At 39.3% G+C, this 23,781-nt stretch overlaps 1 protein-coding gene across 18 annotated transcripts in view; it reads right to left on the minus strand.

Moving 5' to 3' along the window:
* The window catches only part of TCF4 (transcription factor 4), a 417,049-nt gene that overhangs the window by 21,861 nt on the left and 371,407 nt on the right, over positions 1-23,781 (minus strand). The window lies entirely within an intron of this gene.

Genomic DNA, 23,781 nt, shown 5'->3' on the forward strand with positions numbered 1-23,781 from the left:
TAAAAGTCAACTCAAAGTATTTGTTTCTATTCTATGCGGACTTGCCTTTATTTTTACCCGGCTTACATGATGCTGCAATCACTGACTAGATCTGAGCAGTTTACAATCCTACTACTATGCAAACAGAATTAAAACAGGTATGTGTACATACTTACAATTACACACATCAAACCGGCAAACATTAAGGAAGTAACAACCTTGCCTTCTGCCAAGAAACCTTAAGTATGCTACTGAAATACGCGGTACTAATGCAGTAGGGGCCTGCTGAAGTAACCATGTTTTATTTAACATTTATTACATTTATGAATCTCATCAGCCCTCAACAAGTTTGACCCTCTAGGGCAGTGTTTCTGAACCTTGGCAACTTGAAGATGTCCGGACTTCAACTCCCAGAATTCCCCAGCCAGCGAGTTGAAGTCCGCACATCTTCAAGTTGCCAAGGTTGAGAAACACTGCTCTAGGGAGATACTATTCCAAAAGATGGGGGCAGAGATTAAGACGACCCTATTCCAAGATCCCTGTAGATGGCATTTTTAGGATCCATAGCAGCCTTTTCTTCCTGACCTAAACAGTTGGGTCTAATTCTTGGGAGAACAGTCTCCAAATACATATATGAAGGGATAAAGAATTAGGAATATTCAGGTTGAAAAATCATTTTGCTGTTCTGCATTTATGATAACTAATGGCTTGTCTACATTTCTGGTTTTACGTCCCATTCCTAACTTAAGATCTTGGATATGAGCAAAATCTGATTTTTCTGTTCATGGAAGAAAGTCAAAAAGAAAGATAATAGGGGGGGGGGGATGAGTTTTTTTTTAATGAATGTTTTCTACCATTGGTGTTTCATCTAAATGATGGCTAATAAGAGGGTTGTGATGGCTATTCTTCTGGATGAGTAATTATTTTTAATTATGTTTTTTAGACTATTTGATTTCTGCTTGCTTTATAATACATGGTCTAGGTCTTTGATTATTATGTATATATTTTTGATTGAAACGAAGGCTCTGGGGATTAGGTAAGTAGGTAAGTAAATAATCAGCAAATGGGAGGAACAGTGGAAGCATATTTACAATAACAGAAAAAGATGTTAGTGAGAGGAAGAAAGTTGTCACCTACAAAGCCCTTCATGGTATTGGATCTGGGTACTTGAGAGACCGCCTACTGCCAATTACCTCCACTAGACCAATAAGATCCCATAGACTAGGCCTCCTCCGAATTCCATCAGCCGGCCAGTGTCGACTGGCGACTACCCGGAGGAGGGCCTTCTCTGTGGCTGCTCCGACCCTCTGGAACGAACTCCCCATGGAGATTCGTACCCTCACCACCCTCCAGGCCTTCCGCATAGCCCTTAAAACCTGGCTGTTCCGACAGGCCTGGGGCTAAAGACTTGCTGCCCCACTCGAATGGTATGATTGCTGTGTTTTTTAACTGTGTATGGTCTTTATGTTTTGTAACTTTGTCTGTTTTTCCCCTCCCTTGAACTGTGAGCTGCCCTGAGTCCCTTCAGGGAAAAGGGCGGCATACAAATAAAGTAAATTGAAATTGAAATTGAATTCATATGTCAATTTCTTCAACCATGTGATGAGCAAACATATCCACAAAATGAAGGAAGACCTGATTTACTCAGCTCCTGTTTCAAATAATAGATACGAATGTTTTGCCAAGTGTTGATTGCTCTACTTCTATGTAGCTTGAGAAGAGTCCAAAGGTCAGCCTGGCCATGATCAAGCTACTTTTTGCAGGCCTTGAAGACTTCCAGATGTTAAGAGCCCAATTTATTTCTGAAGAAATAGCAAATAATTATGGCAAGGCTGGATGATGTAAAGGAATCCATGCAGTCCTGCTCTGGTACAATTTGTCTATGTAACGATATCAGCTTTATGCTGAGTCAGTTTGTCAGGCTTAGAATGATTTATTTGGCCTTCTGATGGGTTATCCTCACACCTGCCGGCTGGTATCTTTTCAATGCTAATGGTGGAAGTGATGAAGATGACAAAACGAGAATCGATTTGGTCTAGTGTTTAAAGTGCTGAAACCAGAGTGTCTGTGACTTCCAGTCCTACTACCTTAGTCATGAAGGCCAGGTGGGTGACTTTGGGCCAGATACTCTCGGTCAACCTAGCCCATCTCACAGGGTTGTTGTTATGGAGGAAGGACTCTCCGGTATGTTTGCTGACATTTGTTACTTATAACATAACAAGGGCAAGGAAGAACTCTAACCGCAAATGAATACATGTGATTGGGATCATCTGCAGATGAAGGACAAGTGGTCTTCGCAGATTTTCTCTCTGATTGTGATTGTTTCCTGGAATTAACTGACTTGTTTTCAGAACATTTTAAACTAAATGTTATCTACAGTCTCTCTCTCTCTCCCCTCTCCATATAGTCTTGTGAGTTGAGATGAACTTAAGCAAACCTTCATCATTACCAACATCCTTTAAAAAAAGAGAGTGCAGTACTGCAGGCTACTTCGGCTGCCTGACAGCTGCCTGCAATTTGGCAGTTCAAATCTCACCAGGCTCAAGGTCGACTCAGCCTTCCATCCTTCCGAGGTGGGTAAAATGAGAACCCAGATTGTTGGGGGAAATACGCTGACTCTGTAAACTGCTCAGAGAGAGCTGTAAAGCACTGTGAAGCGGTATATAAGTGTACATGCTATTGCTATCCATGATTTGCATCATTCCCAGATGAAAGTGAGTTGGCCATAAATTAAATGCTGTTCAGAACAAAATTCCCCATCTCCTCTTTGGTCTGGGATTTCATTAACACTCCCATTTATTTCAGTCTTTGCTGGCAGTCCTATCAGCCAGAAGGAATTCTTTCTTTTGATATACATTAACTCAACAGCCTGCAAGATCCTTTGATGCTTTGCAGGGGGACATCTCAGACCACCTACCTATTGCAAATGAGGAAAAAAGTCAGTGAGGTGGACAGGTGAACTTTCATTTACTTCCCCCTACTCTCTCTTATAATACTAGATAACACAGTATCAACAGGAGATACTTTCAAATTTCAAGGTTCTTTCATATCTCAAGATCTAAAATGGATACCTAACATCAAAAACGTCATCAAAAACACACAACAAAGAATGTTCTTTCTGTGCCAACTCAGGAAGCTCAAACTGCTCAAGGAGCTGCAGATTCAGTTCTACAAAGGAATTATTGAGTCTGTCATCTGCATCTCTATAACTGTCTGGTTTGATTCTGCAACCCAACAAGACAGACACAGACTTCAACGGATAATCAGAACTGCAGAAAAAACTATTATTGCCAACCTGCCTTCCATTGAGGACCTGTACAGTACATGAGTCAAAAAGAGGGCCGTGAAAATATCTACAGACCCCTCACATCTTGGACATAAATTGTTTCAACTCCTACTCTCAAAATGATGCTATAGAGCACTGCACACTAAGACAACTAGACACAAGGACAGTTTTTCCCTGAATGCCATCACTCTGCTAAACAAATAATTCTTTCAACACTGTCAAACCATTCACTAAGGGTGCATTACTATTAGTCTTCTCATCGTTCCTATCATCCATCTCTTCCCATCTATGACTGCAGGACTATAACTTTGTTGCTTGCATCCTTACGATTTATGCTGATATTGTTTCCTGATTGTTTATTTGTGCCCTATGACTATCATTAAGTGCTGTACCTTATGATTCTTGATGAATGTATCTTGTCTTTTCATGGACAGTGAGAGCATATGCACCAAGCAAATTCCTTGTGTGTCCAATCACACTTGACCAATAAAGAATTCTATTTCTATTTCTATCCTATCCTATTCTCCAAACTCTCACTTGTTTTATTCATTCTGTAACTTCAGCATAGCTGGAGACGAATTAGCAATGCAGTTTGCCCGATTTAATGTCCAGTGAAGAACACGTAAAGTTGGCAATTAGGAGTGTTTGTGTACATAACTAAGGCCAGTGCTGGGATGGCAAGGAAAAACAGACAGGAAACCTATTGGGGAGAGAACCTGACAGGAAGAAGCTTGGCAAAATAGTGGAAACCGAGTGCCCGTTCTGGCTCATGGGCCTTGTAGTGAAGAATATTGAGTTACAGCATTTAATCTGGCTCAGGAAGCTTCTGTTTCTTGGTCATTAAGATGCCACAAGAGCTCTTTTCTTCTTTGGTTACAAAGGACAACATGAAAACTACTCAGCTGTGAGGATCATTGCAGGTCAAACTAAACCAGGGATGAACTAAATGTTCCTTTAAATAGCTTATAAACAGTGACTGATATCCCCCTCCCCCCTCTCTTACTCAAAAATAATTGTAGAATCTGGCTGAGGAGGTTTTAAAACTTTTGTACTCTTTTCACTGTGGTACCCAGCCTTGCAAACTCACTATTTGCTCCTAACGGCAGATCTACTTTATCTGCATATTGCAGGCACCAAAGTGAGCAGATTTTGCTTGGGACTGCCATACAAATAAAGGGAAAATGAAAATGAAAAATGAAAGATTAAAAAACCAACAGCAATCTATGTGAGGTCAATCTGGATTATACTTTGAAATAAGGAAAAAAAAACATACTCCCCCTATTAAGAGTAATATGCAGTCTGAACTAGAATGGCTTTAGCCAAGTAGCCCCAGCTAACTTGGTTCATAATGTGTCTCATCAGATTGTCTATAATAAAAGCCAGAAGAGATAAGAACTTCTATACTGAAACTCATGGAGAGTGCTATCAATAAATAGCAGTCAAAATGGGCCTACCTGCACTGAAGACAGTACAGCAGGACTGATCTCTAAGTAAATTTAAATAGGATTACAAGGTAAATGTATTTTTCTTTGCCAACTTCTAATGCATGACTTAAGGAAGTTACTACGAAGCCTGAAACTAACGGTATAATGTGTAGCCTCTCTTTCGCTTTCAAACAAAGTACAGAAAATAAAATATTCTAATGAAAAGGAAGCTCAGCTGAAAATAAATAAGATTATGGTCAGAAAAAGCTCTCAACATGAAGACTCCAGGGGCTGTTGCTGTGTGCGACGCTGAATATGAACGGAGTAACAAAAAGTGTTTAGGTGTAGATGAACACAACTAAGAGAAAGGACCACAACCTTTCCAATTCAGAAAGATGCACTACATGCAAACTGGAAAGCGTAAGGATGCTATGTAAAGCAAAAATGGTTTGCGGTCAGAAGAGTGATTCCCCCCACCCACCAGTAATGTCTGGCTAGATAGTAATTAGCCTATATCAACTCCTTATAACTTGACACAAGGACATCCACTATCAGGCACGTCCATCACCAGAGAAGCCACGCCTTCAGAAGAAGCACTTTGGTTATGAGTGAAGATGATGGCCACTTTGTCTGTGGACAAAAGGAACAAATAGGATCCTTTCTTTGCAAAAATCTTGCCTGTCTCTCTGTTCCTTGTTTATGGAGTCTGAAAACCTAAAAGGTAAAAAAAGATAAAGGTTCCCCTCGCACATATGTGCTAGACGTTCTCGACTCTAGGGGGCGGTGCTCATCTCCGTTTCAAAGCTGAAGAGCCAGCGCTGTCCGAAGACGTCTCCATGGTCATGTGGCTGGCATGACTAAATCCCAAAGGCACATGGAACGCTATTACCTTCCGACCAAAGATGGTCCCTATTTTTCTACTTGCATTTTTATATGCTTTCAAACTGTTAGGTTGGCAGAACCTGGGGCAAGTAATGGGAGCTCACTCTGTTACACGGCGCTAGGGATTCAAACCACCAAACTGCTGACCTTTCTGATCGACAAGCTCAGCGTCTTAGCCACTGAGCCAACCTAGATGACAGTTTTCCCTTGAGTTAAAGTTATTACTACTGAATATCAAGTAATTGAACGGGTGAAGAAGCAGCCCTGCTTCAGCATCTCTCAATGGTTTTTGGTATTAGGGCTACTTTGAAAAATGATCAAGGCAGGATTGACTTGTGATTTCCTCTAGGCTCTGGAATTTCATTCGTTGCTTGTATGTATACTGAGAGCTAATGCATCGGAGACAAGTCCCTTGTGTGACCAATCACATTTGGCCAATAAAGAATTCTATTCTATTCTATTCTATTCTATTCTATTCTATTCTACTCCATTCTCTCCTCTCCTCTCCATTCTATGCCTATTCTATGTCACATACAAAGTGAATATTCGATTTCTTTACCAGTGGTGGAACACTGGCACAACAGGTTTAGCAGCCAAACTCAATGGTTCAATATGTGGAACAGAATGTTTCAGATAAAGATCTGAAGGAAATAAAACCTTTAGTCTGTCATATTCTCCATCTCTGTTCTGTCTTTGTAATCTGGATTCCCAATCTCAAAGTAGAAGTAAGGGTGTTGGTAAGCTTTCTGAAACTGAATTACTGAGCAATCAAGAACCTGCTACATATGTTTAAGTTCAACTGAATCACAAGTACTTAAGCAAACAATTAGATTATTTTCTCCATTTCACTTGGCTTGGATATCTTCCTTGGCTTGCTTTTCTTCTTGAATGTGAATTTTCCTTACACACTATATTCACAGGTCTATGTCTCTGTACTCTGGTGGTAGACTACATCTGTACAAGCAAGCACAAAAAGCTTATTCACATTAATTCTTAGTATACATATTTGATACATGAGATCATTTTGCCCCAGTAAACAAAGAAGGAAAAGTTGATGTATTCTCAGTTTAATTATACAACCATTGACACAGAAAACTGTTTTGAGGTATCTCTGAATTGTCATCTCCTTGTGAAATGTCAATTATACCTAACAATCTCAAAGGACTAAATTTAAGTTTTGGTGACTCTGCCTGCTATCTGTTATATCAAAACAAAGAAACTTATTTGCTCTAAAGTGGAAAAAATTATTTAGTCCTAAAAGTGCATCTTTAAAAGTGGTAGGAAATACTCATCGAAATGTTAACTTTTATTACACCCAGATGGGTACTCTGAAGTTTGTGAATTGTGGGCAGCAGATAAAAGCTGTAAAAAATTAAAACAATGGAAGGTTTCTTATGAAGTTATGAGAAGTGTATTCGGCTGTTGCTTAAAGTTAACTCTTTCTTTCTAAGAGAATTTCAAAAGTATTAGTTTTGCAATGTAATTTGAGAATTGAAACCAGTTCTAGGAAGAAAGAAAATGGGGGGAGAAAACGGATGTATCTTTGGAATTTGACATTCTCAACCAAAGAAAATATGGCAACATTCACTTACTAAGCGCACAATACTATTATACAACTCACAGCCTGGGAATCTACATTCAATCCTATGTATGTCTAATAAGCTCCATTAAGTCCCAAGGATGCTTTTTCAAAAGGCAACTGGGCTTTGCTTTTTCTTGAAGATGTTTCGTTTCTCATCCAAGAAGCTTCTTCATTTGTGACTGAATGGTGGACCATGGATAACCTTGCAGTCATCTGATCATTTGCACTCTTTCTGAGAATCTTTGAAACCATTTGGAGGTTTATCTGTGCCCCAAGGGTCACCTGAATAGTGCAAATGGGTGTGGCGCCTTCTTGGAACTGCTGAAAGGACTGTGATGAAGTCCAGTTGCCTTTTCAAAAAGCACCATTGGGACAATCATGACCTGGATAATTGAGAATCTCCATAGACATTAAACTCCATTAAGTTAAACGGGTTTAATTCAAGATAATCACTCATATAGTTTTGCAGCTTGAGGCTTATAGCACCAACCTACCATATGACTTACTTCTGAATGGAACTGTAGAAATACAGAATTCAGAATGGATCTCTAGAAGATTTAATCCATTGGCTGTCAATGTTTATTTTAAGTTTCAGTCTCCCTGATGTATTCAAGGAAGGGAAGAGAGAACAGAAATAGATAGAAGAAAAGGAAATCGGAGGGAAAAACTAGACTGTAACATATTTTTAAGGAACAGTTAAGTTTACTTAACCAACCCTCTCTAGCATCTTTCCAAGACTGGGATGTTTCTATTACACAACAATATACAAAACATTTTGTATTATATCTGGTTTTTGAAACAGAAACTTGTTCATTGCCCTCTTGTTCCAACATAATATATACCATGTTTTCCCGAAAATAAGATAGGGTCTTATTTTCTTTTGACCCCTGAAATAAGCGCTTGGCCTTATTTTCAGGGAGGTCTTATTTTTGAGGTGCAGGGGGCGGCGAGCGTGGTCACCTCATGGCTGCTGCTGTGTTGCAATATTTTCAGGGAGGGCTTATTATCCGTGGAGGTCTTATTTTCAGGGAAACAGGGTAGGCAATCTGAGTGATTTTCAAGGGTTACCAAGACAAAAATTACACAAAAAATGGGTCTTAAAAGATTCTGAATGACAAAATACATGAGCAAACAAACGGGAAACCTTGCTAGTTAGGCAGATATAATGTGTGTTTGTGAGCAAACCTTCACAGATTGTTTATTGAGGGACATTTTCCATTTTTCAATCATTTTTTTAAAAACAAAGATTCCATGGAGAGAAATGCTTAAATCTTTCTCTTAAATCACTGATGTCATAGGCTCTTTTGTCTGAAATCAACCACTGGTGAGAACCAAAGCAGGACTTGGGGATGGGTTGGGGGGGGGGATGAGGGTCAGAAGTGGAGAAAAAAAACTCCAGGTCCAACAAAAGCAAGTTATTATTGGACTTTCAATGATAACTAGCAAAATGTGCATTTTCTGCCGAAACTGCTGAAGTAGGCTTTTTCTGTTGGTTTTTTCCTGATTTCTACATTCAGAACGCATTGGAAAAAAAATTGCAATTATGCTACTATCAATCAAAGATGATGATGTCAACCAGTCTGTAGGTAGCAGATTTCTGATGTAAACAGCACTGTAAAACATGCTACACAAGACGTGTCTAATTTATACAAGACGTTTGCTAGTCTCAATCTGATTTTTTTTCTTCCTTTATTTGCAGTCTCAGACCAATGCAACAACGATTCGCAACCTAAAGCTCATGGAACACCCCCCCCCCCTGCAATAATCAATATTGAAAAGAGGGTGCCAACTGACGTCTGCAAACTGTAGCTTCTGCTAGAAACATGGCAATCTTCATTGTGGATGCCAAAATTAGGTTTGCGGAAGGAAAACAGTAACCTCTTGCACAGAAACGTGATTGCAATTTGTCACAACGAGGTTTACGAGTGCCAGGCAACACAAAAGTAGAATAGAAGTGTATCAATATATGGATTACTGATACAATAGCAATAGCAATAACACTCAGACTTATATACCGCTTCATAGTGTTTTTACAGCCCTCTCTAAGCGGTTTATAGAGTCAGCATATTGCCTCCATGTAGCTGAGTCCTCATTTTACCCACCTCGGAAGGATGGAATACAATATAGCAATAGCAATAGCAGTAGACTTATATACCGCTTCATAGGCCTTTCAGGCCTCTCTAAGCGGTTTACAGAGAGTCAGCATATTGCCCCCAACAATCTGGGTCCTCATTTTACCCACCTCGGAAGGATGGAAGGCTGAGTCAACCCTGAGCCGGTGAGATTTGAACCGCTGACCTGCTGATCTAGCAGTAGCCTGCAGTGCTGCATTTAACCACTGCGCCACCTTGGCTCTAATACAATAATAATACAATAATAATACAATACAATAGCAGAGTTGGAAGGGACCTTGGAGGTCTTCTAGTCCAACCCCCTGCCTAGTCAGGAAACCCTATACCATTTCAGACAAATGGCTATCCAACATCTTCTTAAATTCTTCCAGTGTTGGGGCATTCACAACTTCTGGAGACAAGCTGTTCCACTGATTAATTGTTCTAACTGTCAGGAAATTTCTCCTCAGTTCTAAGTTGCTTCTCTCCTTGATTAGGAAGGCTGAGTCAACCTTGAGCCTGGTGAGATTTGAACTGCCAAATTGCAGCTAGCAGTCAGCTGAAGTAGCCCGCAGTACTGCACTCTAACCACTGTGCCACCTCGGCTCTATAACCTCTGTATAAGGGCATACAAGTGTTTGACTTTGGCATGGGGGATGGATAGAATTTCTAAGGGTCTGGGAGACATGTTCATTTGATAATTAAAGCAATTAATTTTGGAGAATACAGCTAAGTAGAAAAAATATGGAAGATTCCTATGCACACGGTAGTTTCTTAACAACAGTGTAACATGAAATCGAAGTGGACATAATAACGAACAAGGAAAAGCTGAGAGGGAAAAGGAAGAGAACATTGAAGTATATTACATGAATCCAAGATGGTCTGAATATGTAAGCCCATTTTGTCTAAAGGCCTTTTAAACTTCCCGTATGTAATAAGAGAATAACGAAGGACACCTCACCAAAGTCAGGTTCTCACACTCTGCGTGCATGTTGTTGGTTCAAATTATTCACTCTTATTTAACCAAACTGAAAGCCTTTCATCTCCATGCTATACAGTAATAGTTTCCATATGACTGGTGGCTAAGCTATAAATAAGATCAAAAGCAAAAGAAAGGACTTCATTGTAAGAAGGGGGGGGGAGACTGTGTGAGTCAGTCTGAGCAGCATTAAATCAAGAAAAAAGAGAAAAAAGTTTTAACAGTTTTCTTTTAATGCAGAAAAGCACCACAGGGTTATAAACAGCTTTCTAAAAGCTTATTGAAAATACATTCGGTGAGGAGTGGTCATATGCAAAATCTATTTAGACCTAACTCAAAACTGGCAGAGCAGAGGTTTCGTCAGTAAGGGAGAACGAGGTAGAATGCCACGTTTTAAATCCAGGCAGAGACCAACTATAAATGGTGTGTGTGTGTGTGTGCGTGTGTGTGTGTAGTGTGGTGGTGGTGGTGTGTGTGTGTGTGTGTGTGTGAGTGGATGGGAAGCGATTCTTGTGATTCTTATATTCATGCATGCTGTTAAGAGAACACAGCATGGCACTGCTCCATATATTTTTCCACGGTCTTTCTGTTTTGTTTGTAAGACAGGGGTGGGTGGGTGGCCTCGGGCAAGCTATTATTATTATTATTATTATTACAATGACGATGATTATTATTATTATTGCTCAATGCAGACCCATGAGCTCCAAGTGAAAAGGATGTTTTATTTGGCACCGCGGATCAACTCAAAGGCGAGAGCCAACTTCCCAAACCAATTTTCTTCTGGAAATGCAAAAAACAAAAAAAAAATAACAATGCTTAACTGGCGTCCCTACTGGACAAACAGATGTTAATAATAACCCACGGGGGGGAAAGATGCATTTCCTCTGCTGTTTATAGACAGCAAATGGACAGTTTTGTAATGTTTTAATACATCGGAGGAGAATTTTGTCTTTCGGGATGGGATTTTATGGAAGGTGCTTTCTCAGCCTACCGTTACCGTTCATTTCCTGTGCTCCAAGAACACATTAATGAGGGATATTCTGGCACGCTTCGGGTAACCCACAGGTTGCAACAACTGTTGTGTTGGAAAAAAAATGTGAGGAAAACTATCAGAGGAAAGATAGCTTTTTCTGCTGTCAGTACAATAAGGGCAGCAACGTTCTGCCTACAGGGATAATTATTCATTTCATATATACGGGTGGAATCAGGGAGAGGTTCAAGATCTGAAAAGCGAGAAGGTTAAAGATATTAGCATTCGGCTACGAGTAACGATCTATTGATAAAAATCACTGAGTAAAAATAAACCATGAAATTATGTAGCTGGTCAGATTATCCTCGCGTCTCAGCTCATTTCTCTTGGTTGGATTTTGTTGAGCACCTGTTGAATGGTGACCTCACCTCTACACCTTGAGATTCAGGCATTTTATGAAAAAAATGGCTTTTTAAACAAAAGCCAGCTGTTTCTCATCCATTCTACAGGGGAAACAGGCATCGGCACAGTGTTGGAGAAATGCTAACTCACAGGCAACCATTCCCCAATAACTTTCACACACCCAGCTGTACAGCAAATAATCCATCTGTAGGTAGAAAAAACACGGATCAGAGGCTAATGTGAAATTAAAACTTGGAAACGGAATACTAGTATTTTAACAATGCACCTAATTAGGTCGTTGGAAATGAATGAAATCATTGTATTAGGATTTTAAGTGTCTTTAAAAATAATGATTGGATTCCCCTTGTCCCCAATCAACAACACAAGCCTTTTTTAAAAAAATGATCTTAAGTGTATGATATAATTTCACAGAATTAGTAATACTAACTAAATTAGTTAATCCTTAAACATATAAAATGATTTGCTGCAGTTGCTTTTAAAATCCTCATTGTAGTAAGATGCTTTGCCTTTTGTGAAAGAAGGCTTTTTTTAAAATAAAAAAGCAGCATGATTACAATAACTACTTGTATTGTTATGATAATGTTAAATAGGATATGTGAAGAGATTCTTATATTAATTTGGTGAAGATGCAGCCTTTAAAATAATTTTGAATTGTTTTCTTCTTTTGATTTGGAGACAAGTGCCAACCTGCCTCCCAACTGCTACGATCTTTCCTAAGGGTGAATTATAAATTAATCTAATGTAGATGTTTAAATAAAACATGTCTACAACCACATGGTTTTTCTATATGTTAACAGGCTGAAGAACCAAGAACATTAACAGCAGCTTAAATACTAACTTAAAAGCAGGTTAGATATAAGGATGTTTGTTCCACAAACAGAATAAATTCCAGGGTGAATAAAAATCGATGATTTTTTTAAAAAATAGATTTTTAAAAATTTAAATTGGATTTTTTAAAAATTTAAATCAGATTTGTTTTATTTTTAGCAAATTTATTTTAATAAAATGCTTTTAGAGTAAGAATCTATCTAAAGATAGTTTTCTATTTAAGATACATTAATAATTTAGTTTATTCAGCATGAAATGGAGCTTAGTTATTAGCATGAGGCTGTATATTCTGCAATCTTTATATTTTTGGTAAACTTATTCAATGAATCCAAGCTCTGCAAGCTGAGATAACATACACTGCATTGATGCATTCACACAATATCACAGTAACCATAAGATAAATCATAAAACAAAGTTCAGGAATATTCCTTTATCCCACTGTTTTGCAAATCTATGTGTGCTACAAACTGTACGATTGTTTGAAGAGAAATGCATCGGTACCACCAGGCTCCAAGTGTGAGGAGGGAGGGCAAGCGGTAAAAATGAAAGTGAAACCTTCTAAACAGCTTATAAATATAATATTAAAGAGCACCTGTCATTTCAGTTCCATCATGGCAGCCCCTGTTGGCGGGCATCTACTCACCTGCCACTTGCCACGTCCCTCACCTTGTTGTGTCACTGTTGCATCACCAACCATCCCATTAAAATGAATGGGACTATCGGTGGGTCAACAGCGGGTCAGAGGAGGAGCCGCTATGGGACAGATATGACAGTTGCTCTTAAAAAATTATCATTTAAATCGAGTTGATTTAAATCAAGCCTTTTTTTTCTCTAGTGCTTTAAATCAACTTTATTTGAATAAAATCCACCCTGATAAATTCTATTCACAGCATCCTAGAATGGCTCCTAAAATGATATAAGAAATGACTTTTGCTGCTATTTGCCCTATAAATGTCAAATTATTAGAATCTTCTTCAAAAAATATACTTTCAACTTCTGAGTTAGGTAGACAGTAGCCAAAATATTGGCCTTTTTGAGAAGATGCTTTAGTATGTTACTATATATTGTATTGCCATTGGTTGTTTTTTTTTTAACCAAGTAAAAATATTTTCATTTATCTTGTCTAGCTGTTACTTGAATAGCTTTCTCCAGGTATAGTTTTCAGTAGAAGCCATGATGGTATCAGGCACATCGTTATACCAATGACATAAATTACGTAGTTTGTGTCAGTCATATTATCAGGTGAGTGATGTATAATATGGAACTTATACCATTTGAATAAAAACATTACGAAGCACTTGAGATCACTTGCTCCACCTTGCCACCTGTCTCATCCTGGGTAACTTTTTTTTGAACTATTACCATCTGGCAGGTGGTACAGGACAATAAAAAACAAGGACAAATAGGCTGAAAAACAGCTTCTATCCCAGAGCAGTAACGATGTTGACTTCTACTGTATATTTCGTATTTCGTATTTATTATAATTTATAGGCCGCCCTTTTCCCTGAGGGGACTCAGGGCGGCTTACAAAACACGGGAAGGGGATACAAGACAAAAAACATAAGACAATACATAATATTAAAAATAGAGCACAACATTCATTCATCATTCGGGAGGGGACAAACTAGATTTTTTAGTGCAATAGTAATGCAACATCAGGGGTTTTCAATTTAATTGTATGGAATGTGAAGGGTGTGTGTTTTTGCTTTATATTTTTAGTGTTTTTTAATGTCTAATGTACACTGAAGATGGCACTTAATTTCGTTGTACGAAGTGCAATGACAATAAAGTATCTTAATATCTTTCTCCATCATCTCTGATCAAGCTGGGGTTGCTGGTTGGTCATACCAAACAACCTAATTCAACAACCTTGAAGAAGACTGTAACAGATATGCAACGTGATCTTAAATAATTTGAGATTTCCCACCAATATTGTGATTAGAGCTATTTTCAGTGATCTGTTTCATGGTTAGGTAGGTGTCAATTCCAATGAACTGTCTAAAAACATTATTTCAACGATAGTAAGAACACGTTGCATGTTTGGCCTCTATGGTTAAAAACATGCACAATGGGTTCCATGCACGGCACACATCAGAGTTACTAAGTAACTGGATGGCAATGCAATTAGTGAGTAGAAATTGGACAGCTGGTATACCGACTCAAGTTGTTCTCACTGAGGCATGGAACAAACTCCTTTTTATTAATTTACTGAGAATTCTGCTCATTCACACGCAGTAAAGTTTTTCAAGGGAGGATTTTCAGTCACAGACCTTCTCTGGCTTGGAGAGCTGACAGGCTGATATCTGCAAAACTTGGCAAGGAGTCTCGGAGAGTCACGAACCAATTCAGCGAACTAATTGTCTCCTGCAAACTCCACTCCCCTTTTGCCCCTCTTTTATTTCCCCTGGGAGGGGCCATTCACCCTCCACCTGTGGCCTTACTCCAAAGTCAACCTCTGTTCTTTAGTTGTTCCCTTCGTCTGGCAACTCTGTGCATGCACACACAGGGAACAGTCTCCAGCTGTTTGTCTGCTTCACTGATGTCTGCCTCTGAAGGCAGTTGATAACTGGCATATGGCTCTGGCCCCCTCTCTGCCTCCAACACAGAGCCCCCATCAGAGCCTTCTCCAAACTCCAGGATTGGCCCATGTTCCTCCCCAACCTCCTCACTATCTGAACCTGCTGCGAGCTCCGCTGGCTACTGGCGGGCCACAACACAGGTATAAGGAGAGCTGGATAATCATTTATAGTCCTGGCTATTCACAGATAGTCTCTGAATTAGAGGGAAAAGCTATCAGAATTACGCCATTCCATTTTATGTTTGGTGTGGGAAAAAAAGATTAAAGGCACAGTCCTGGAAGCTCACCAGCTATAAACTAAATGTTTCTGGGAACTAGTTAGCTTCTTTCTTTCAGAGAAGCTTGTCATTGGAACAGGGACTGTTACAGGAATGAGCCTGTGGCTAGTAATTAATCCTGCAATCTTCTGAATGGTAGTGCAAGTAAATAGGAGTTAAAGGCTGTGAACAAGAATAAGCCATAATTTAATACTCTTGCCGAAATCCCAGAAATGATTCTATTACAGAGGTTAAAGAATGCTTGGCTTAGAACTGCAGTACTATCATTTATTCTTACTGTATTAAGATAAAAGGAAAGTAACTCCTCCCATCCATTTACTCATCTGCCTCCCTGCCCAAAGAAATGGGAAAGAAAAAAGGAGGAAAGATGAGATGGAAATTATCTTTTGGAGAAAAAAAGAGAGACTTCCTTTCACTTGAATAAAACATTAGGAAAATGTAACTCAGTATAAAAGGTAAAGGTTCCCCTCACACATATGTCCTAGTCGTTCCCGACTCTAGGGGGCGATGTGCTCATCTCTGTTTCCAAGCCGAAGAGCCAGCGCTATCCGAAGACGTCTCTGTAGTCATGTGGCCAGCATGATTAAATGCAGAAAGCGCACAGAACACAGTTACCTTCCCAGCAAAGGTGGTTCCTATTTTTGTACTTGCATTTTTTACATGCTTTCGAACTGTTAGGTTGGCAGAAGCTGGGACAAGTAACGAGAGCTCACTCCGTTACGTGGTGCTAGGGATTCAAACTGCCGAACTGCCAATCTTTCTGATCAACAAGCTCAGCGTCTTAGCCACTGAGCCACTGCGCCCCTGTATAACTGTCAATATAGACAGTATTTGTACCATTTGATCAGCAAATCAATGTTATATTGATTTATAAATTATAAATAAATAACCCTGCTTTCCCAAACAGCTTGTATAAAGAGTAGATTTAATGTAATTAGACAGAAAAAACAGAAGAGGAAGGTTAAAAATGTTACCAACACCCAGAATTGGGTTAAAGTTTGGAATAAAAATTAAATATGAAACTCAGGATTGCACAAGCAGAGGGGAACATTCCAATGAATTACTTCCTTCCTGACTCTCTACCCAGAAAAAAATGCCTCTGTGTTTTTGGGGAGCTACCAAATATTTATTTATACTTATAAAGTCTAAATAAATAAATACTTATGAAGTAGGGGAGCTACAAATATTGTGAATTATGGCTTATGGCAAAATAAAAATCATCTTCATTGTTCTGAAGAGGCTTATGAGGACTGATCAATCAGGAAGAGAGAGGGCCCTGAATCCTAGGAGAAACACCTAAAGGAGCTTAGTTTGACAAAGAGAAAATTGAGGGAAACATGACAAAAGTCTAAAAACATTGCCAAATGCAAGTGGGATGGGTCTTATCTTTTTTGTAAAAGTGAGATTGGAACAAAGACTAACAAATTTAATGGGATGGGTTCCTACCAGCATTGGTTGGCTTTCATGCGCTGTGCATGTGTATGCGGTTCGGTGCATGCACAAACAATGTGAAAATCTACTAAAAACATGCTGGCAATGGCAGCAGCGACCGGGGATCCGGTTCTAGGGCGCGGCCAGCCTGGGTCGCTGCCAGTTCTGCAACCAAGGCCAAATTACCACTACCGATTCGCCCAAACCAGTGCGAACCGGTAGAAACCCACCTATGGAAGATAGCTTCAGAGAGTGAGGGTGGATGTGATAGACAAAAAAAAAAGCGCAGGTGGGGGGACCTTTACAAATGTTTGCTTTCTATTCTCACTGGGTAAGATTTTGGGAGGTTAAGTCAGATGCATCATTCTTTTTATTCTCTTTAATGCAGGGCTGTCAATCTCCCCGCCCACGGGCCGGATGCATCATGTGCTGGCCACGCCCAGTTTAGCGGAGGGAAAAAAGTCCAAAAATGTAATTTAATGTAATTTTCTTCCTGTTGTTGTCGTTACTCAATTAAAGTACAGTATATTGGCTTTGTTGGCCTTGTGCTGGTTATTTGACACGCAAAAAATATTCCTGTAAACTTGTAATCTAGGCAAAAATAATAATAATCAAGGTATATATTTCTCTTCTTCTAACTAAGAGGGCCACAGCTGACAAAGGAAGAAGGTGTACAGTGGGCAAAGAAACTCAGCCAGGCTGTTTTGAACAAGCTTCCGGTCCATACCTCCCACTGCTACTTTATTTATTGCAGCTGGCCAACGTTTTATTGCCTGTTTCATGTATTAAAATTCAAATGTGGAAAACATTACCAGTGTCCTGCTTGATTCCCCCCCCCTCCCCGTTCAACTTCCTTTTCAGCATGGAATGTATCAAATGGTCAAAGGCTAACTTAAGACTGACTCTACTCAAAAACTATTTCCTTTGTTCTTGTGTTTTTACTTCAAAATTCAGACCAGTTTTCCATAAAGAAAAAATAGCAGCAGCCCTGATGCTTTTTCACAAGTTACACTTTCAGACATGACCAAGAACCTTTTTTTCCCTTCTGTTAGGAGAAAGAGTGACATTCGCAAAGCAGTTTTGATGATTTGGGGTGGTGGTAGTTGTGGGTGGGTGGGTGGAGGGAGAAAGAATTTCCAACATCTCTTTTTGGACCTGATCTTTTCATGTTAGATGTTCATTTGTTTTATGCTCCTTTATTACTTTTATGAATTTTATATCAGCAGGAGAGATCTACAGCAATAGAGCTTCATGCTTTATTTGTGGCGTGATCAACATTCAATAATCAAAGCAAACCAAAGCTACAAATAACAGTTCAGCTTTTGGAAGAAGTCAAACTCATTGGTCAGATATTTCCACGAATGCTAGATATATGCACAGCAGACTTTTCTAGGGTTCCCTTCCCTGCCCCCAATCTTTCTTCAGCTACATCTGGCATATAAGTACATAAGAGGGAAGTATATATTTATGGAACAACTCTCTCTGAAGTGATGCCCTGGGTGCATGTTGCATCAGTTTAACATATGCAAAGCAAAGCAAAGAAAAAAAAAGAATACCAAATGGAGGGAGGGAGAAAGAGAAAGGGGGGGACCCACTCCTTTTCTCTCTTGATTGAGAGCAGATATACAGGAATAGTTGCAAGTCACAGATCTGGCTTTTAATAGAGCCAGATTTCTACATTAAAGGCAGTATTATTTGAATGTGATATGGTGTATGTGGCAGAATTTCCCCATTGCTTCCAGTTCTATATATCCAAGAGCACTGAATAAATACATCTCTTGATAGATGACAGCCAAGGTAGCGTACATTACAATCCAAACATTGGAGAACATTCAGCCCATGCTACAAAGGAACAGAGTCAAACTAAAGGCCCACAGGCCGGATGCAGACTGCAAGGTGCTTAGATCTGGCCCCCCACGGGGCCACCCTGGAAACAGTGAAGGACTGGCCCGCAGTGCCTCTGCCAGCAAAAACAGAACTCAGGAGGGCTGCGCATGGCCCTCGCAAGCTCTCACTGCAGAGAGCTGCAGGAGCTGGTGCAGCCGAAAACTGAGCCCAGGAGGGCATTGCACAGTCCTTGTGAATTCCATTTTTGCTGGCAGAGGACTGCAGGATGTCGAACTGGCCACGCCCACCCCAGCCATGCCCACTCAGCCCCTCCTCCCTCAAGACAGACACAGACTTCAGAGGATAGTCAGAACTGCAGAAAAAACAGTTACTGCCAACCTGCCTTCCATTGAGGACCTGTACACTGCACGAGTCAAAAAGTGGGCTGTGAAAATATTTACAGACCCCTCGCATCCTGGACATAAATTGTTTCAACTCCTACCCTCAAAACGATGTTATAAACACTGCACAACAAGACAACTAGACACAAGATCACCCCCCCCCCCGAACCCCATCACTCTGCTAAACAAATAATCTTCTTACCACTGTCAAACTATTCACTAAGGCTGCATTACTAATACTATTAGTCTTCTCATTGTTCCTATCACCTTTCTCCCCCCCCCCGCACTTATGACTGTAATTTTGTTGCTTGTATCCTTACGATTTATATTGATATTGTTTCCTGATTTCTTATTTGTACCCCGTGACTATCATTAAGTGATGTACCTTATGATTCTTCATGACTGTATCTTGTCTTTTTATGGCCACTGAGAGTATATGCACCAAAGACAAATTCTTTGTGTGTCCAATCACACTTGGCCAATAAAGAATTCTATCCTATCCTATCCTATTCTATCCTGTCCTGTCCTATTCTATTGAAGGCTAAGTGTATTATTTGCACATCAAGTTGTTTCCAAGTATGGTTTCTTGATGTTTCCAGCCTTTCTCTTAGCTCAGAGTTCCCCAGCCTTTAGCGATGGATGGGTGGGTATGTATACGCGTGTTTGCCTACTACTTCTGTGGTCTGGGGGTTGGGGACCCGTGACTTAGCTGACTAAATGCATAGCGAGTATTCCATGGCTATATATCGGGATATCAATTTCTGGCGAGAGCAATACATCAAATGGGTGCCTTTGGCAGGGTCTTCAGCATTCTTTCCCATTCTTGATAATACTTGTTCAGAATTCCCAGCCTACATATCCAGTGAAACTGAACAGGTGCAAACTGTCTGTGACTAAAGAGACATTTAGATAACAATAAGAATGCAAACTGCTCTATTACATGTTTTATATTCTCTCAGAGCTGTAGTTTTCTACGATGCTGCTTATAAGAGATTTGTTATTTATCTCAGAAAAACAAAAAAAGGGAAATGAATCCAACAAGCTAGCCAGAGAATGCCCGCTGAATCAGATAATTGATTGGAGCGATCAGCAAGACAGAATCTTTAATTTATAAAAAAAACAGCTAAAAAGGACTAAAAGTGGCCAAATTTAGATTAAAAACATATATTCTACAAACCCATAATGACTGTGAGCGATTAAATGCAATTTCAGACAGGTGCCATTACGAAGCATATCAATATAATTCATCCTGGTTTTTTTTAATATTAGGATTCTAAAATTTCTCTTTGGAGATTATACTTTCCTTACTAATCCTATAGACCACGGGTCAAACTTGCCGTGTCACGTTGCCATCACATGGAGGTTCTTCCATTTGCAGATCTGGGGTGGGTGTGGCCTGTGCATGGCGCATACGACCCACGGGCCACTAGTTTAATCGCTCACAGTCATTACGGGTTTATAGAATATATGTTTTTAATCTAAATACTATAGAACTTGTTACCTGCCATTTTTTTTTGTTTTTCTTCTATCAAATGAAACAGTTTTTGTGTCTACAGTTCCAAATTATAAGCATCCAGTAATTATTTTTACAGCATGTCCAGTTGAACTCTGCATAGATAGGATCCTTACTGTTTGGTTATGATGAAACTCGTCAATTCTGTTTTGATCTTTGCCTTAAATCTACATCTCATCAGGCCTGTTGGAAGAGGTGTGTTCTGGGTTCCATCTGCAAATGAGCTCCATCTGACAGGATCCAGACTATGTGGCTTTTCTACAATGGTTCCCACCCTCTGGAACATCCTACCTCCCCATTTCCTACGTGTTGCCTGTTCCTCTTTAGGAAGGTCTTGTATATGTGGTTCTTGCAGCAACTTTGGAAGCTAATGGGGAACCTGTGCAATAGTCATATAGGTAGTCCTTGATGTACAATCACAATTGAGCTCAAAATTTCCATTGCTAAGCAAGACAATTGTTAAGTGGGTTTTGCCCCATTTTATGAACTGACCACAGCTGTTAAGTAAATTACTGTCATTGCTAAGTTAGTAATACAGCTGTTAAGTGAATCTGGCTTCCCAATTGTCTTTGCTTGTCAGAAGGTCACAAAAGATGATCACATGACCCGGGACATTGCAACTGCCATAAACACATGCCAATTATCAATCACCTAAATTTTGATCACAAGACCACGGGGACCCTGAAACAATTGTTAAGTGTGACAAACAGTCATAAATCACATTTTTCAACCAACCAAAATCAGGGTTGGTTGATTTTGACATTAGGGGAGGGGGGAAGATACCAATTTAATAGATAGAGGAGAGAAAAAAAACTTCTGTAATTACACAAAATTGCCCCAGCAGATATTCCTAACAAACTAGGGGTGAACTTCAGCAGGTTCTGACAGGTTCTGGAGAACCGGTAGAGGAAATTTTGAGTAGTTCAGAGAACCAGCAAAAAACCCCTATGGCTGGCCCCAGAGTGGGGTGGGAATGGAGATTTTGCAGTATCCTTCCCCTGCCACGCCTACCAAGCCACGCCCACAGAACTGGTAGTAAAAAAAAAATTGAATTTCACCACTGTAACAAACCTATCTGGGTTGTTGAAAATGACCTTTCAAGCACATGGTAATTTTTGATGGATGTCTAATTGTTGGATTCATATTGGAATCATAAATTAATCAATTAATCAGCATTTTGTTGAGAAAAGCATTAGTGAGACATCCATACAGAAACTTCCCCTCATTTCTTATTTCTAAATGTGTTAGAACTTTAAATTTCCAGAATTCCTACTCAGCATGACCAACAGACCACAACATAAAAAAACATATTTATTTTATTGCACAAAGTACTTTTTCTTTTATTTCAATAAGCTTCCAAACAGAGGTTGCTTAAACAAAATGTGGACATTAATATATCCTTCCTTACTATCTTTACATTGTGATTAAAAGTCTTAGTTTTAACCTAGTTCTAGTTTTGAACCTAGTGAAAACTAGTTTGAGTAACTAGGTTAATAACAATAAATCCTTTGGATTGTTTTTAAATAAGCCAAAATCTTTTATCCTCAGATGCTCAATAATTAATAACAACAATAATATCATCCCACTCTAAAGAGATCTTATGAAAATTATGTCAGAAATCTTGATCTATGAGAATGTTCTTATTATTCCACTTTATTTAGACATATACAAAGTTATATACCATGGAATTTCTCAGTCGAATTAAAATTATTAGGTTATTATTAAGTTTTCATCTAAAATTTGCCAGATATTTATCATCCAAATAAATTAGGCAGGTTATTTCCATAACCCAAACTCTAAAAAGTAATGTTGAAGGGGAAGCTGATTTATATGCGTACTACAGATACATGGATTATATTGAATTACCTATTTTCAAGAGTGTGTATTCTTTCTGACTCATAACACTGTTTGCAACAATGCCTGTTATCTGAATTCAAATACAGCATGCTAGTTTGAAAAGTGAAAAGGTAAAATAAATAATCAACATTGTATAGCTTGCTATTCCAACTCAAACAATAGACGCACATGCCAACGTTTGTACCCCCACCGTTTCAATCCAATTATTCTAAATAAAGAAATTAAGTTGGCATTAGGAGATTAAGGGAAAGTCGCAAGAATGGATAAGAGAGATTTTAGGTTTCTTAAGCACTCTGCTCTGTAGATTGGATGCTTAGATATTATCCCAAACTACATAGAAACTGCTTTCTCTGAGCAGCTTCTATGTAACTGGGGTCAGGTTTAAATGCTCAGGCATACTTTAAATACATGGCAATGTGATCACTGAAATTGTTGACAAAGAAGAGGAAAACATGAATGAAAAGCAATGGTAAGGAAGGGTAAGGAAGAACAAGTCTTGCAGACTAGAACATCTCTCATTTAGACATTAGTTTAACAATTAGGAATAAAACCTGCTCCAGTTTGGTGCAAAGGGAACCAATGTTTCACAGGGGTTTATTTGTGGTAAAGATTCATATTTCCAAATGCAGAAAATGTATGTGTTAAAAAGGGCAGTTGCTCCCCAGGAACTCACATCACAGCACCAAACATAACTTTCTCTCCTCCAATTTTTCTCAACTACACTTTAGGTAGATTAGGCCAAGAAAGAGCGATGAGCCCATGGGTCATCCATGGCTGGGAATAGATTTGAGTCTGAATTTCAGAAGTCCTAATCCAACACCTTAATCATAGTAACACTTTTGCAGTCAACAAGATAGGAAGTCTCCCTTCTCAAGCTCCTAGCCAGTAACACATTGTAACGAAGTGTTCAATGATCTTGGGAGGAGAGAGAGGAAGAGATGCTGTCTAGGGAATGATCAGATAAAAGGAGGCCTAGCCTGAGGTTGCATAAAGGACAGTGAAAAAACCTCCCTATTATCTCAGTCTGTAAAAGCGTCGATGGGAGATTTGTACTTTCAGACTTACAAGGTTCTGTAAATGAAGCCTCATAATTGATGAGACTTAACTCATCTTATGGTGCTTCCTGTCTAGGCGGCTTAACTCATCTTATGGTGCTTCCTGTCTAGGATTAAGCTCCTATCCAATGCAATACTTTCCCCTGTTTGCAGACTTTGGCTGGTAGGTTAATTCTAGAAACATACCTAAGGATATTATTTTGCATTTCCCACCATCTCATATTTGTGCCAGACATAGAAAGAAGCCAAATATATTTCAGCTAAAAATATTTCAGAAATAGATTTTAGGAAGGACTAATGCAACAGATTAGCAGCTTCCTGCTAAGCAGATTCTTTAAAATCATGGGCTGAACGTATTCTAAACCTGATAGATTCTA

The sequence above is a fragment of the Thamnophis sirtalis genome, unplaced genomic scaffold (assembly GCF_051295495.1).
Source record: "Thamnophis sirtalis isolate CommonGarterSnake01/CBP01778 unplaced genomic scaffold, rThaSir2_p1.2 scaffold_5, whole genome shotgun sequence".
NCBI lineage: Eukaryota > Metazoa > Chordata > Lepidosauria > Squamata > Natricidae > Thamnophis > Thamnophis sirtalis.